General features: G+C 43.0%; 1 long non-coding RNA gene across 1 annotated transcript in view; it reads left to right on the forward strand.

The window, feature by feature from the left end:
* The first annotated feature begins 2,133 nt into the window (after positions 1-2,133).
* LOC136839118 (uncharacterized) overlaps positions 2,134-16,083 on the forward strand; it is a 184,863-nt gene continuing 170,913 nt past the window's right edge. Inside the window, exon 1 of the long non-coding RNA XR_010853211.1 lies at positions 2,134-2,612. This is a non-coding gene — a long non-coding RNA (uncharacterized lncRNA). The remainder of the gene's footprint in view (positions 2,613-16,083) is intronic.

Consider the following 16,083-nt stretch of genomic DNA (forward strand, 5'->3'; position numbering starts at 1 on the left):
TATTGTAAGAGCCCATCGCCCCAACGCCGTCTCTTCCAAACACGCGTGTGTGTTCGTGTGTTTGTCATCCATCGGAGGGGACAAGACAAAACTAGAGCATCTCGCTTTCTTTCTCTGAAGGAACGAAACTTCTACCATACAATATTTCCGTCTGTTTCTCCCTAACCATTGTTGTCTTGATATATGTACAATGACCACTACTTGCATTGCCATGCAAGCATTCTAATCATGTACTCATAATGTTCCACCGAATCTTCTGTATCAAACTGTATGTATGTTTCCGTTTGTGAAGATGCCAAACGTCTCGCCATTTCACATATATTATGCTACTGCATTGTATTCATTAATCTGTCTCGAATCCCATGCAACTGTCCACATGTGGAATTTCCTGGCCTTTCCATTGATATATGTTTCATCACTACGTTTATTATGTCTCTCACAATCGCCATATGTTTGTCTGCCGACAAACACAGATGTCCTAAACATTACCTCTGTTTTGCCCTGTCTGTGTGTAGATGCTACTTTGCGGCTTGCACCAGCCAATAACAACTTCGAGGATTCTGTACATTCACTTACGGGCTGCTCTAGAAGCAAGAGCCCGTGCTGGCACAAGGCCAGCTAAATCTAAAACAACAACATGTACATTCATTCAGTAAGGAACCACCAATAAACCAGTGCTCATTTGTTTTAGCCACTATATGGCGTCTAGGAATGATGAACCTGATACCGACGGGGTTCGTCTTCAATCAGTAACCCTTTTATAAAAATATGGTGTAAGCCGATAAGAAATATGGACTCAGTCTAGAATCCACAGTAAATATCAGATTCTTATTTTTGTTTTAAATCCATTGTTTTAATTGAGATTTGATTTATGTGAGAGGGCTCGTCGGCTGGAGTCATTAGAGAAAGCTCCCACATCATAAAATGCTCATCAGTGATAAGAGAAGACACAGGAATACGTAATAAAAAGCTATATGTGGCTACCTTGTAAGCGTTGCCATGTCTATAAACAGATATCATGTAATTCAGTGCTTTCATGGCAAGAAATATGGGTCTAAGTAGGAAATTGTATAGGAGGAATTGCAATCCCAACGTGCGGGAAAGACTACGAGTGAAAGTTTGTAAGTCAACTGAGACAAAAAGTATATATACTCTGCCAAGGCTCATACATAACAGGACACAGATCGTGGCAGGTAGACCCTCGTAGGGGGTAGTGCCGTCAGTGCACTTCACATGGTGCTCTGTAGGCATCACTTAAGGTTCTTTGCAGCATCTCTTCGGCTCCTAACTGCAACTTCTTTCATTCCTTTTACTGTACCTCCGTTCATATTATCTTTCTTCCACCTTCCACCCTCTCTAACATTGCAACTGCGAGGTTTTCCAACTGTTACGCTTTTCAAACCTTCTTACTGTCAGTTTCCGTTTCAGCGCTTGGCCTTTGGCCTAAATTCTATATTTTCTATTATATTCTATGGTAGATAGACAAAAGAAGAGGAAGGAAGAATTAAAAATCAAACTGTCGCGGAGAACAATTATAAAATAAAAAGTTACATTTTTCACGTTCATCCCTGAGGGGCTGGTACTACCCTCGGATCCCATTTTGAACGCGTAAACTGGTAGTTACCAAGTAGAGAGGTGCCGCAGTAGGCTTTACTTTTACAGTTCTCTTTTTTAAAATATAGTCATTGAGAAACACAGTTAAGGAACAGTTTAAAAAAAGACCATTCTAAACTGGTTTTAATTGTAACTACTCTTACACGTTCAGTGTAATTCATCCATACATAATAAAGGAAATACGAGAATGTATGGCAGATTAATAAATCGGTAAGTTACCATCAAGAGAAATATATGTGAAACAAGGTCAAAATACACGACACCAAAACTATTCGTCAAATTGCCTTAAGAAATAGAGTGTTTGGGAACTCAGAGATAATTAGAAAAGTAAAGTAATGTCTATATATAAAAAAGCTATGAAGCGGAAGGACAAGTTATTCAAGAAAACTATAAACGATGACTAATGGCCGCCACTAACGCTTACTTATACCTGAGTAGTTATGCCTGCGCAGTCGGCCTGTGCAGGCAAAACTGAACCTACTAACGTTCAGTTTTGCCTACACAAGCAAGTGCCCAGGTATAACTGAACGTTAGTAGGTTCAGTTTTGTCTGTACAGACCGACCGTGCAGGCATAACTGCTCAGGTATAACTGAGTGTTAGTGGCGGCCTTTTAAGAAACAACGGGGCCCGCCGGACAGACCAAAGGAGGTCTGAAAGGAAGGCTTTGGAAGTAATTAAGGTGATGATAAATATACGCAAAAGTGTGATAATTTCCTTAACCATTAAAAAGACTGGAAAAAGAAGGCTCCTGAAACAACTATACTATTGTTTGGGTCAATTAGGTACTACGGTTTCTTTGGTGTTTGTTTTGGTATGTAATAGAAAACGATCATACAACAGCTGTAACCTTTCATGCTATTCTCGTGACGATTCGAAGGCCGATGTCAGTTTGTTTTGGAACTGTTCGAAGTTCTGCACGACGATGATGTCCCGCCTTGTAAATAATCGCTCCTTTACTAAATGCCAGAAGGATTTTCTGATCTTCACTGCTTTTAAGGTAAATTTTAAGGTGTTGAATCATTTTTGATGTCCTTATCTCTGTCGTATGTTTCTTTTCTCTTATTTTTAAGCTTCAATGAAAGGTTGGTCGCGGTGTCTCCCTTCTTTTAGGCCTAGCTGAGGTTGCTAACTTGACTCGATTTTATGATGAGTGAAATTGGATCCTATTTTTAACCTGGAAGCCAGATAATGAGGTGTTATACGATAAAAATCAGAAGTATTGACGTGAAAAAGATTTAACAATTCCGCTCTTAGGTAGGCCTATAGGGTAGATCTGAGCCAAGCAGTTACTTGGCCCCAGTACCTTATTGCCTGCTGCCTTATAAACCTGACATCACTCCCAGGCTGACATTTGGGATAATGGAGCGGTGTAGGGTGTTGCTCTTGCCACGCTTCCTTTGACCACCTGTTTGTCATTTTACAAAGGCATTTAGGCTAGGCCAGCTACCCATAGGATCTCGTGTTTATTCACACGAAGATCATTTAGCCTGAAGACTGTTGTGTAGACCTAACTGATTGGCAACAACATACACGTCGACTTCTTTTTAAGAACATGTAATTGCTTACCCACTACATTTCTCACAGCTAGGCTGACCTGCTGTGGGACGCTGGGGTTGTGGTGGTGAACAAAAACAAGTGAATAGCCTAAGCCTAGTTCATAGAACACCCTAATGGTAATTTCATTCAAACTCAATTAATTAGGGTTAAGAGTTAAGAGATGTACTTCATTTCAGGGTAATTCTAAGGCGGCTGTCCGCGGTGAGCTAGACTAGGGCAATTGACGTTTTCCTGTGTTATTTTTACTTGCTTTACAAGAATTTAAAGTAATATTTTTTGTCGGCCGGCTGTAACTAAACTGTCATTGACCTTTTGAAGGGCCGCCGACTTGACGTTACTAATCACGCGGGTAGGTGTGGCGGCATTCGCGGCAAGCCCCCACCCCTCCATACCTAATACGGCAAAATTGTAACCAGTAAGCTCCCTAAAAATACCAACATAACGCCCTAGGGGTGTTTACCGGTTACAATTTTGCCGTGTGGAAGTGGGGTTGGGAGCTGCGCGAATCCGCTTAGACCATGCGTTAGGTAATTCAAGTGCGCAGTCTTCAAAGGTCAATTACAGTTAGTTACAACCAACCGACAAAATATTACTTTAAATTCGTAAATAAGCTAAAAATAACATAGAAAAACGCATCAATTAGACAGTCTAAACTCACCGTGGGACAGTCGCTTTAGAATTACCCATTTCAGTTCTACGTGAGAGAAGAAATTTGCCATAAAAAGGTAAAATTCCTTCCATAGAGATGCATCCTAACTTAACCTCACCTTATTGTATAGGCCAGATTTGTAACTTAGAAAATATGTAAGAAGCGTGAAGATTGGGATCTGAAGAAAGTGAATGTTTTGGTGAAATGTAAGAAGCTGAGTCAAGATGGGGAGATAAAACGCAGATTTAGAAAAAGGAATTCTCATGCTAGCCCAGCTGAGATTGTGTTAACCTAGGATCCAGTACATTACTACTCTGTCATTGCCTTTCCATCTTTCTTGATCCCATTCAAGCCACTTTTAACAAGGGATGTGGATACCCTGGAGAGACAGTCCGAAATGGCTATTGTGAGGAAGAAATTTTGACCAAGCCTCTTGTCAGCCCCTCATTGTCCCCCTTTGAGGTTGAAAGTGAGAGATCCCTCTGGTGGTCTGGTGGATTCAGGAAGAGCTTCTGCACGCACAGAACAAAACTTTTGTGGTGTAGACTTGTAGAAAGTCGGCCAATGATGGGTTGTGCCCTCTCTTACGTCGTTCCTTGCCTCATTCCCTCTCGCGACTGCTCGTGGGAAAGAGGCTTAGATGAAATGATCACCTAAAAACAGGTCCAGTAAAATTAAAAAACCTCATGACATTTAAAGTTGCCCACGGGCTTGGAAGCGGCATGCTCAAGTGTGACTGTGAAAATTGATAAGTGAGCTTTGTTTCTTTCTTCTGATGAGTCTGAAGTATTTGTTCCTAGGACCGTGTATGGTAAACATGTTTGGGAGAGTAAGCATAATTTGCTTGCTGATTTGTCAGTTCCAAGTTGTAGAAGTTTTGAATTTTTGCCTGTAAAAAGTGTTAAGCATATGCAAACTTTTGTTAGTGCAGATGAAAACAAGTGAGCGTAGCCTAATGTTTTGTCAGTCGAGATTGGTCTGTACACTCACTCAGCTATTCCTATACAGTTAAGGGTGACGAGCACCAGTGCTTCTTTCACGTGCAATATTCAGCACCCTTTTTCACCAACTCTCCCTCTCGTTATGTCTCGAAAGCTCTCGCTGTTAGAGCATTTCATGACATTTTCTGAAATTCTGCACATGGATCATCAGGTTTTTCTTGTTCAACCAAACATTGGCTTAGGAGTTGGAAGATCCTTCAGCTACATTTTCTTTAAAGATTGATGCAATTTTGAGACAGCAAGCACAGGCAATTATTCCTTGGCCAGACGATTACACTAAGTTGGAAGATAAACTGATCATGTCTGCATAAATACAACTCCTTAAGTCTTGTATGGAATGTATCCACAACTGAATTCAGAACTTAATGAAGAAGGAAATTACAGTTTAGCCTTCAGATTAGATTTTATGAAAATGGTCTCTTGGATGGCCAAGTTGGCAATGTTATCAGTGCATTTTTTAATGCCAAACCAGGTACATTGAACATAAAGGACAAGAAATGCTTCGTTTCCTTAAGTGTAGATAAGGCTTTTATACTTAAGTGGAGGTAACAATTGTGTAATTTTCTTTCGAAGAATGTTTATCTCTGTCAGAGAGCAGCCTCAATTTTTTTTCAAGTTAGACCATATGAAACTGATTTAGATACTGTAACAGGTACATCAGTGGAGGTTTCCCAAAATGACACTAAGGACTTGATTGTTCAGGCCTGTAGATTTTTAAACTTATTACTAAGAGAAGTAAATTTTAGTTTTCTGTAAAAGAAAACTGTTGTGCCGGCTTTGTCTGTACATCCACACTTTTTCTGTCTGCCCCCAGAACTTAAAAACTACTGTGGCAAGAGGGCTACAAATTGGTATGTTGATCATCCACTCTCCAGTCATCACACATAACAAATTGCAGCCCTCTAGCATCAGTAGTTTTTATTTTTTTAGGTTAAAGTTAGCCATAATTGTGCTTATGGCAAGGATATAGGACAGGCCACCACTGGGACATGGTTAAAGTTTCATGGGCCGTGGCTCACAGCATTATACTGATACCACCAAAAGATAGATCTGTTTTCGGTGGCCTTGATTATACACTGTACAGAAAACTCATTTGCGCTGAAGGAACTTCACTGCAATTTTTGCTTGTTTCTTCTAGTTTCTGGAATCACCATAGGAATTTCAACACAGTCCTTATGTCCTTTCTCCCAGAAGAGATGACCCTCTCAGCATAAAATTGCTTCTGTCACTAGTAGAAAAGAACATATCAGAAGATGAAGAACTAAGCCATTGGTACCAGATTAGCAAATTTTTGGTCTGTCTTGCAGGAATTAGGTATAGTAGATCCATGAGATGTGCAGGTGGTGAAAGGAAGGGTATGTGATTCCATTCACAAGAAGTCATCCTCTTTCTCTAGTCCCAGTAGCCTTTCAGGCTTAAAGAAATTCTGATTTATTCCTACACAAATACAAACCTTCACCCTTCAGATAGGATTTAGCTTGCTAATGTGAGCTTGAACAGCCGATTAACCTTCAGACAAGGTCTGCAACTACTGTACTGATGGTGGGGGGGAAACCTTGCCCACTTGATGGTCTGCACTCCATTTTGCTTTTGGCTGCCTTTGAGTGAAGACGTCTGCTGCAGTCTTTGTCCAACTGCCATTTGCTTACCATGCTTTTTTGTTCTTGCTTTTTTGAAATATACTTCTGTGATTGTAGAATAAAATGCAAACCCATCAATCACTAAAGCCTACTTTATAGAGGAAGCGATAACCTTTAGCCGCTGCCCAGGGAAGGACAGACTTTGTAAATGGTTCCTTTCGTCTATTGAGGTTGATCCTCATACCTTTCATGTGTTATACTGTAGGTATGATGCAATCAGTGTACAGTAGTCCCATGTTCAGTGCCAGGTCTGGCCTTCTGAACAGTGGGTAAGGTTTACCAGAAAGAAGAAAAACAGAAAGGAAGGTTTTCCAATGTTATTAGAGTGCAGTACTCTGCTGGTGACATTGAAGATTCTCTCGGTTCTTTCCTACCCCCAGATAAACTTCCACTTCTGTTACCACTCCTTAGGGAGGGGTTTCCCATTCACTGACTCCTACTGCTACATCGGCAGAGACTCACCTAGGGAGGGGAAGACAACCAGCCAGTTGTTCCCTGGCTGTTTCTGTTCGCTTGAGGAGGAGTTTTCCTCAGGGGGACGCTTGTTCTCAGGGCGTGGGGAGGCTGCCCCACTTAACCCGACCTTTGATCACTTAAAGGCTGTGCAAGGCCTTCCTGTCACTGCTTTGACTGTAACAGTGATGACTTCTATGGTTATGGTATCCACTGGTTTGGGGGCTACCACTACGTTGTTTGTAACTCCACATATCCCTTCGATGATGTGCCCCTAGGTGCTTCTGGCATACATCGACAAGTAGGGGTCTAGTCTCCTTTCAGCAACTGTACACAGGTTGATGGTGCAGGTACACAAGTGGGCAGTAGCACACTTTATAAAGGTGTCAGCCGGGTATATTGCAGGGTCTTGGAATTTGGCGGCAGACAAGCTCAGTCACCAGGGTCCTTATACCAAGACATTGTGGAGAGGCTTTTCAGTCTTTAGGGTCTTCTTATCATAGAACTGTTTGCAACGTGGTACAGCAGGAAGTTCTGGGTGTTTTGTTCAATTGTGCCAGGCCTGTGGGCTGCAATGGAGGACGCGTTCCAGCACCCATGGGACACTGTAAAGGCATATGCCTTCCCTCCGTTCTGTCTAATTCATCGGTTGATCAACAGGGTCATGGTCATCATTATGCCCTGGTTGACTCTGGTGGGTCCCAAGAGGCCACATGCTGAGTGGTATCCGGACCTGCTAGCTCTGTTACCTGGGGTCCGGAGAGATTCCCCCATGGTACAAACTGCTGTGCCAGTCACATGTCGAGAGGTATCACCAGTCAGTGGAAGCACTGGCACTTCATGCTTGGGGACTATGCAGTGTCTCTTGTGGGTTTTATTGACACACAGTGAAGGAGATATCTGGATACCTGTGAAAATCCTCTGCAGCTGTGTACCAATGGAAATGTGCTGTCTTCTGTAGTTGGTGCTGTCAACAGGGTACCTCTCCATTCAGAGCATCTCTTCAGCAGAGAGCTGACTTTCTCATCTTTATTTGGTGAGAGGAGCTTCTCTTGGCTTTGGCCATTAAGGGCTATAGGGGTCCTCTTGGCCAAGTCCTTTGGTTGAATGGGGTAGATATCTTGTCCTCGTGGAAGATCTCCATGCTACTGAAAAGCTTCGAACGGTCTTGCCCACCCAGAGAACTCAGGACCCCTGAGTGGGACATGACTCTCGTATGGAAGAGCCTGACTTGTGCTTTGTACGAGCTGTTGAGAGAGTCATCAGGCAGGGATGTAACCTTCAAGACTGTTTTCTTGCTTGTCCCTGCTTCAGCAAAGAGAGTGGGTGAACTTCATGGCCTTTCCCTCAATGTTAAGCACACAAGGGGATGGGGATCTGTTATGCTTGACTTTGTCCCAGAATATGCAGCAGAGGCCTAGAATCTGTCGGCCCCTGACGCCTGACTGGATTCTTTTTTTTGATTCACTCTGTAGAGGACTTTGTAGGTGATGATGGAGATGAGATGCTACTTTGTTAAGTTAGGGTGCTGTAGTACTACCTCAAGAGAACTCAACAGCTGAGGCCTGAGTGTCGAAGTTTCTTTGTTAGTACCGGTTCGACCAAGAAAGAGGTGTCCAAGAACCCAGTCTCTTTCTGGCTTTGTGAGGCAATCAAGTAGGTGTACTCTTTGATTTGATGAGGTGTACAGGAGTGCGCTCCAGGCAAGAGCTTACAAGGTTAGGGGCATTACCCTGTCTCTTTTGTTTGCGCTGTCATATATTTCAATATTTATATATGATAATGATATTTTTTTCATTTCTGATGGTTGCATACTAAACTTCAGGCAATGACAAAAAAATTGAGCCAAAAATGAACTCTTAATCTTAAAAACTAAGCGTGCAGTGATTTTTTGAAAAAAAACTTTTTTTCTGCTTTGGCGCTAGCTCCCGAATGCTGCCGGCATACGGGAGACGTTTTTGTAAATAGAGGCTCGGCGTTTAAGGGTTAAGTTCAAATTTTGCTTTGCATGCCTATTTTGCTAATAAGGATTTTTTGCAAAGAACAGGAGAACACTAGGAAGAAGAAGCTGTTCCTGTAACCCCTTCCCTGATTATCCTGAGCATTCTCATGATTAACTACCATGTATTCTTCTAACAACGTCGAGAATACCCTTTCGTACTCGTACAATGTTCCTACTTATTTCTGTCTTCCCAATTTAACTCATTCTTGGATGAATTCCCATTTTCTATATTTCCTCTGTATTTTTGTCAATAGATGGCAGTGTTCTTTGTTTATTTTGTGAACTTCCAGTGTCAGACGATTCTTCTGCAAAATTCTCTCCAAGCTCATAACTTTCAAAGCAAGGAAAAAAAATACAAAATTTTGAATGTTGCATGAATCAAAATTTTATTTTCTTTTTACATTTCTAACATCCAGAATAATTCTTTATAATGCTGCATGATTTAAAAATACAGTGAAAATAATCTATGACTCACAAGTTAACTTGGGAATGTAAACATCAGCAAATTACCGGTATGCACTACATATTAAAAACCAACTTATGAACAATTCAAGATACGAGCAGCTGTCTGGAACATAACTCATTCATAAGTTGGGTAGTGACTGTATTCGATTGGACATGATGTTCATCAGTTGTTACCGGTAGGGTAATGAGTGTGATTTTTTTTCTTCTTGTTCTGGTGAGAAATGAATAATTTTGTGAGGTATCAGAAGATGCCTGAGGCTGGTTGTTAATGTAGACAGTCAGTTAGGTCTGGTCGTGTCTACTCTATCCTGTCTTCTGCTGTTATTCCTCTTTCACTCTATTTGCTCGTCATCTAATGCTCCTTATATGGTTCAGGAGAGTGGACAGGTAAACGTGAGGAAGATGTTTACTTCTATTGTCAGTTAGGATTGAAGTTCCTTCCACAGTGATCGACCTTTTTGGTTTCCCCCTTGAGAGAAAAGGTGTCAGAGCCTTATCTGTCTGTAGCCCACCCTCTGGACTGCCTTGCATCAGTAGGCTTTAGTCGCTGACAGGGAGCCAAGCCGTGTCTCAGGACGGATGTCTGTGCTCTTTTCCACCTCTTTCTCATCTGTCTGCAGTCTTTTAATAGACTTGTTCTCTGAAAGATTTATTCAGCAGAGGTTAGTGCTCACATCAATGAACTCACATGTTTTCATCATTTGGCGAGTGACAGTGATGTGTGTGATCTTGTTGCGTTATTTATGATTTATAGGCTTAGTATTCCAGTTACTGGGTAGTTTCTGAACAGTGTGTCAGTACTTCAGTTGTTCAGTCATTTATCTGCCTTCCATTTCTGATGTTAACCTTTCCCCTCTGACTCAGTTCCACCTCTATCATCTTGTATTCCCCTGTACCTATTTGTAATAGTGGCCTTTCCTTTGCCACCACTGTTGTTGAAATTTTCATCTCTTTTAGATATGTTGATGAAGTGTGAAGCAGGTATTTCATCTCATATAGTGATATCACATATGAACCCTCTACCCTCTCCTTTGCAGCATCCTGTGACGTCATGGCTGGTGGTCCTGGGTACGTCACCGTCTCAGGTGCCTGTCTCCTCACTGTCTGGGTTCCTTCCTTAGAATCAACAGATTTTAACCCTGTTTTGGATGATTACCCTTCGGTTTTTTAATTGATTCATAGCTGTTCCTACACAAACCCAAACCTTCGTTCTTTACATAGGATTTAGTTTGTGAATGCGAGCTCGGAGCTGTTGGCCACTGTCATGTGAAGACGGCTCTGTGCTACTCTGCCTGACTGCTGTTTGCTCTCTGTTTTATGTTTTTTTGCTTGAAATATTTTTGTGTGATTGTTGTTTGCTTTTATGTATGCAAACCCCTCACTCACTTTAGCTTTGTTTGTAGAGGAAACTGCAGGGTTTAGGTGCTGTCCAGGGAAGGACAGGTACAGTAATGTGATCGGTTTCTCTCTTCTGTTGAGGTTGACCCTTACTCATAATATTATGTGTGTTGTGCCATAAACATGAGTGTAATCAAAACAACCTCTCCCGACTTCTATTTCAGATGTGGAGGCTGAGGGACTTAATTAGTCATGTCCCTCTCTAGGTCTCCCAGGGGTGTCGAGTGTCTGAACTTTTTTATCACTTGTAGGCTATGAGGGGCCTTCTGGTTTCTGCTTTGACTGTGACCATGATAACTCTACCAGTCATGGTATCCACCACCTGTAGGACTTCCCCTACTTCCTCAATAGCCCCACATGTAGCATTGGTGATGTGTCCCCAGGTGCTGCTGTATACATCATATCTTGGTGATGCCCTTGAAGGCCGCGCTCTGTGAGAAGAGACGGAAGCAGTCTTCGTCATCTTTGTCGACTGGTGTTACCTCCTCCCCTTCTTCTTCCAAAGCTGGCAAGTGGAGGAAGAATGAGGTTGCCTTGCCCTCCCGTGGGAAGTTTCATAGAGCTTCCAGCGGCCAGCCCTCTTTTGCAGAGAGGGCTGATGGATCTCTCGCTAGCGTGAGTACCGCTGCGCCCGTTGCTTAGCGCACAGTTGCAACTGCTACCTGGGGTTCTCCAAACCCCTGGTGTACCAGTACCAGCCCTAGTAGCCCATCTACCTGGGCTGTTAGTGCCAGCCCTGGTTTCTTGCTAGCAGTACTGTGGTGCCACTGCTCCTGTTGCCTAGCGCAGGGATGCAACCACTGCTCTGGGTTCTCTGGACCCATAAGAAACCAGGGCTGGTAATAGTGTACTACTTGGTGTACCAGTACCGGCCCCAGTAGCCCGCATGCCCAGGCTACGGGTACCATCCCTTGTCTCGCTAGCTGTACCGCAGTACTGCTGCTCCCATTGCTGAGTGCATGGGGGCAACTGCTACCCGGGTTCTCCGGACCCCCGGTGTGCCGGTACTGGCTCTGGTGGTCTGCCTGCTTGGGCCACAGGTACTGGTCCTGGTAGACTGTCTACCAGGGCCAGCAAGGGTCCTTGGTCTACAGACCCAGTCCCAGCTGCCGGCACGGCCCAGCGAGAGAGGGTGAGCATAGAGCGTGTAGGTGCTCCCTGACCCCCTCCTGTTCATCAAAGAGAGCAGCCTAGGGGTCCCAGGACAGTGGCCAAGCCCCTACCAGCCCGGTCACCTAGGCACAGCAAGATGACCCTTGCTCAGTCTTCTTCTCCTGTAGAAGCCTTAGCTTCTAAGAAGGCTGGAGCATAGTCGTGGGGCAGCCCCTGCCCACGTTCACGTGAGCAGGGTCGCTCTCCCCAACCCTTGCAGATGTCATCGCAGGCTGATGACTGCCCAGGGCCTTGTTCACCTGCCGGGACTTCAGTCTTTGATGGGCTGGGCAAGGATGCTTGCCATTCCTCATCTGTCCCCTCCACCTCAGAGTTTTTTCCTTGAGCAGGACAGGTCCAGGTCTTGGAACCAAGGCCATTTTTGCTCCCATCCCTGCCCATTACACTGAGGCCTAAGTTCCTGGTTTGGTTCTCGGATTGGACAGGACTTATGCACAAATGGTCGAGAGATCGCCAGAGGGCTGTGGTGAGTGCCCCTCTCCTGTTGTGGGAGACTCAGGAGGGCTGGGTCCTTGGGGGACCTGAGGGTCCTATGCTTCAGGACTTGGACATCCCCAAGTTGCAGAGGCTTTTTGTGAAATTCATTGGATGATACATCATTTTAATGAGCTTGAGGAAGAGACCTTGACTTTTTCTGCACCGTGCTTCCACCATTGAATCTTTCTGGGAACCCCAAAGGGAACCCAGAGGTTCGATTGACCTGTCATGGTCTAGGATTGCTGATGAGGTTTTGGTTCAGGTGCATTCTCTAGGTTCCAGGCAAGAGAATTTTCCCCAGTTCAGCTGTTCATGCAAGACATATCCTCCGCCCCTTGCTCGCCAGAGGAAATATATTCCCAAGGAGACCCCATGGCCAAGAAGCAGGTTGACCCGGACCTAACTTGTCTGTGTCCTAGTCTGTCACTAGAGTGTCTCTGTGCAGAGGGAGTCTTCCTCTTTCAGGCAGAGGCAGCAGCACTGGAATCAACTGCCATGGCATGATTCTAGTCAGTCCCGTTGATCGATCTTGGGGCTCTGTCATTGGCCAAGATTGCCTCCTCTTTGGACACCCACATACCCGAGAAGAATGCAGCCTTCAAGAGACTTATTGCTTGGAGGTAGGACTATTGTCTGCCTCCTCCAACAGACAGCAAATCGGTGGGGGAGAGATGCTGTGCTGTCTCAAACCTCTAGGCTTGTTGGTTCAGAATTTGCTTTGACGCTCACGAATGTACCAGTTCTGGGATCCTCCTCCCTCTTGGGGTTAGAGAAAGTCCCAGGTGTCCTCAGTTCCTCATAGAGATACCCAGGCTGCTTCTATTCCAAGAGTGAAAGGCATGCAGCCGCACCCCTTTCACCCCTCCTTGGAGGGGAACAAGGCAAAGAAGAAAGGTGGAAATGCCGGGGGGATGGGTGTTCCTCCCTGCTTGCTGCCGATGGTGGGGGTGATGCCTGTAGAGCCATTGGGCAATTTGGCAGCAACACAGAGCTGAGACCTGGGTAGTAGATGCCTGTCAGGTAGGGTATCTACGATCGTTCCAGTCTTCGCCACCCCTTATCCTTGATCTGGTCCACTTCTAAATGTTTGTTCCTGGCTCGCAGAAGGACCTCGCCCTGAGGGAAGAGGTGAATGCGATGCTCCGGAAAGGGACTGTAGAAGTCTCCTATCTCTCTGCTCACTGAACCGGTTCATTCACCAGACCTGGTTTTAGATGGAAATGGTCTGTTCGGTTCTCAGTTCCATCGGAGAGGGCGACTTCATGCTTTTGGTGGATTTGAGGGATATGCTGTATTTTCAATACTGTACTTGTCCATCAGTCCTCCTGCAAGTATTTCCTCTTTACCCTCTAGGGGGATGCTGTTCTAGTTCAAGTTACTTTGTTTCAGACTTTCAACCACTCCCCAAGTGTTCACTCAGGTGCTCACATTGATCTCGGTTTGAGCTCATTTGCATGGGTATGTCTGTGGAAGTACAATCACTCAAAAAAGTTTTGCAACATACTTCAAAACTTTTCGGACAACAGCTTAAAATAGCGACATCTGGCGCTATTTGGCAACTCAGTTGTAAGCGCATGAAACAACTGCTTACTGTTGTCATATTTTACTTAATTAAAGGATGTTACTATAATACTTCAGAGGTCATTGCTGTTCTTATGTTTTAATATTTTCATCTCCAACTGCCATCACTAACGTTGTTTCATCTCCTTCATATGTGTGAACTTTGTAGACATAGGCCTACGAATGTTACAAGTTAAACTATTAGTCTTATTAACATCAACAAATACGACTTTTGTAAAGATTTGCTTCACATTATTATTAATTAAATTTCTGAATGACTAATCCTATGTATATTGTGAACTAGTGAAACTTAATATAAAATATACTGAACTAGACTAACAGATTTCATGTCTATTTTTGTAATACATAGAATATAAACGCACACACATACATACATACATACATACATACATACATACATACATACATACATACACACATATATATATATATATATATATATATATGTGTGTGTGTGTGTGTGTGTGTGTGTGTGTGTGTGTGTGTGTGTGTGTGTGTATATATATCTATAATGCCGTTATCATGTGTAATTTCTCATTTCTTTCATTGCTACTTAGGCCTATCATTTTGATGCCTCTTATGACGTTAACTGAATATATAACGCCTATTTTTGTATTTCTTATTATCTAAGTTTCTAAAGAATTAAAATTAGCTAGAAGTTCAACATTAATTTAGTTAATGCTAAATGCCAGTATGCCAGCAGTGAAGAAGACTACCATGCTCATCAGTGGAGAATGTCTCCTCCTCATCGCAAAAGATGACTCGTACAGAAATCATCGGCCACTGGATTATATTATAACGCAAACCCTAGCCTCTGTTCTTTGTGTTTCGCTGATATGAAGTATTTCTTGACAGGAGTATGATGAAATAATATCTTGGTCTCATGTAGCCTGTTACGGATGGTTTGAGCAGCAACTTGAAGGGAAAGCGTCATGTTCTCTCTTTATAGCAACATCGGTTGTCAGGGGGGAGTTAGGCGGAGCTCGTTCAGTGATCATCCGATGATTATCCTTAACAGTAGTTTTTACAATGAATTTATCATGTTTCCTCGTTCTCTCTGTTGTTGTATCCCTCTATACATGGTTGTTTTATTTACGCTAAGCTGCCGAGCAATATCTACGATAGAAACATTAGTCTTAACAAGCTAATGATTGTGGTGCAGATGAGTCTCTTGCCCAACATACCGGTGCAAGTGACGTGACAGTTTAGTTTAACTTTCCTGCCCGAATGTGGCTCACACGATAACATACGATGTTATGAGATTTTTTCTTTTTTGTTTCTGACAACGATAATGGTTGAATTCTTTCTTTATTTATTTATATATAATTTCATTGATGATTATTCAATATTATTTTATTAGTTCAATAAGCTTTTATCTGGATTCGAAACATAGTTTCTTCTTTGACTCTTTTGCCCAATCATCTGAAGTGAAATTTTTCAAAATGTTTCGTCATTTTTCGTAATATGAATTTTTCAATCACCATTCTTTTTTTATATTGTTAACCGTATGATTAATAACCAAAATCGAATAAGAAAATTACATTTCCTTGTAAATATCAAAAGAAATTACTGTTAGGTAAACGAAAACTTCTGGAACATGTTGCAAAACATTTTTGAGTGACTGTACCTGGGTGATTGGCTGGTCCTGGTGAGCTCGTTGCCACAATTGCTTAAGGACGGAGATCAGCTTCTCAAATCTGTGTCATGACCTGAGTGTAGTGATCAACTTTGAGAAGTCAGATTTCACATCCAAGCAGAAGGTAAAATATCTGGACATGTAGATAGACACAGCAGCAATGAGGGTTTTCCCTTTTAGACTCTTGTATTGGCAGGTTCAGAGAGGCAGTGCAGAAGCTCCTGTCTCAACAAGAACAATCTGCTAAGTGGTGGCATGTCTTTCTGGGTCACCTGTCATCATTGGTGAAGATGGTTGTTTATCAGTGACTTCATCTCTGCTCCCTTTAGCAGAGAATGAAAGAGTATTGGTCTCCAAAGAGAAACCCTCCTTTCTCTCTTGTTCCTCTCTCACGAGAAGTGAGGAGAGATCTAGCTTGGTATGTAGATGACAGAAG

This window comes from Macrobrachium rosenbergii, chromosome 6 (genome assembly GCF_040412425.1).
Source record: "Macrobrachium rosenbergii isolate ZJJX-2024 chromosome 6, ASM4041242v1, whole genome shotgun sequence".
NCBI lineage: Eukaryota > Metazoa > Arthropoda > Malacostraca > Decapoda > Palaemonidae > Macrobrachium > Macrobrachium rosenbergii.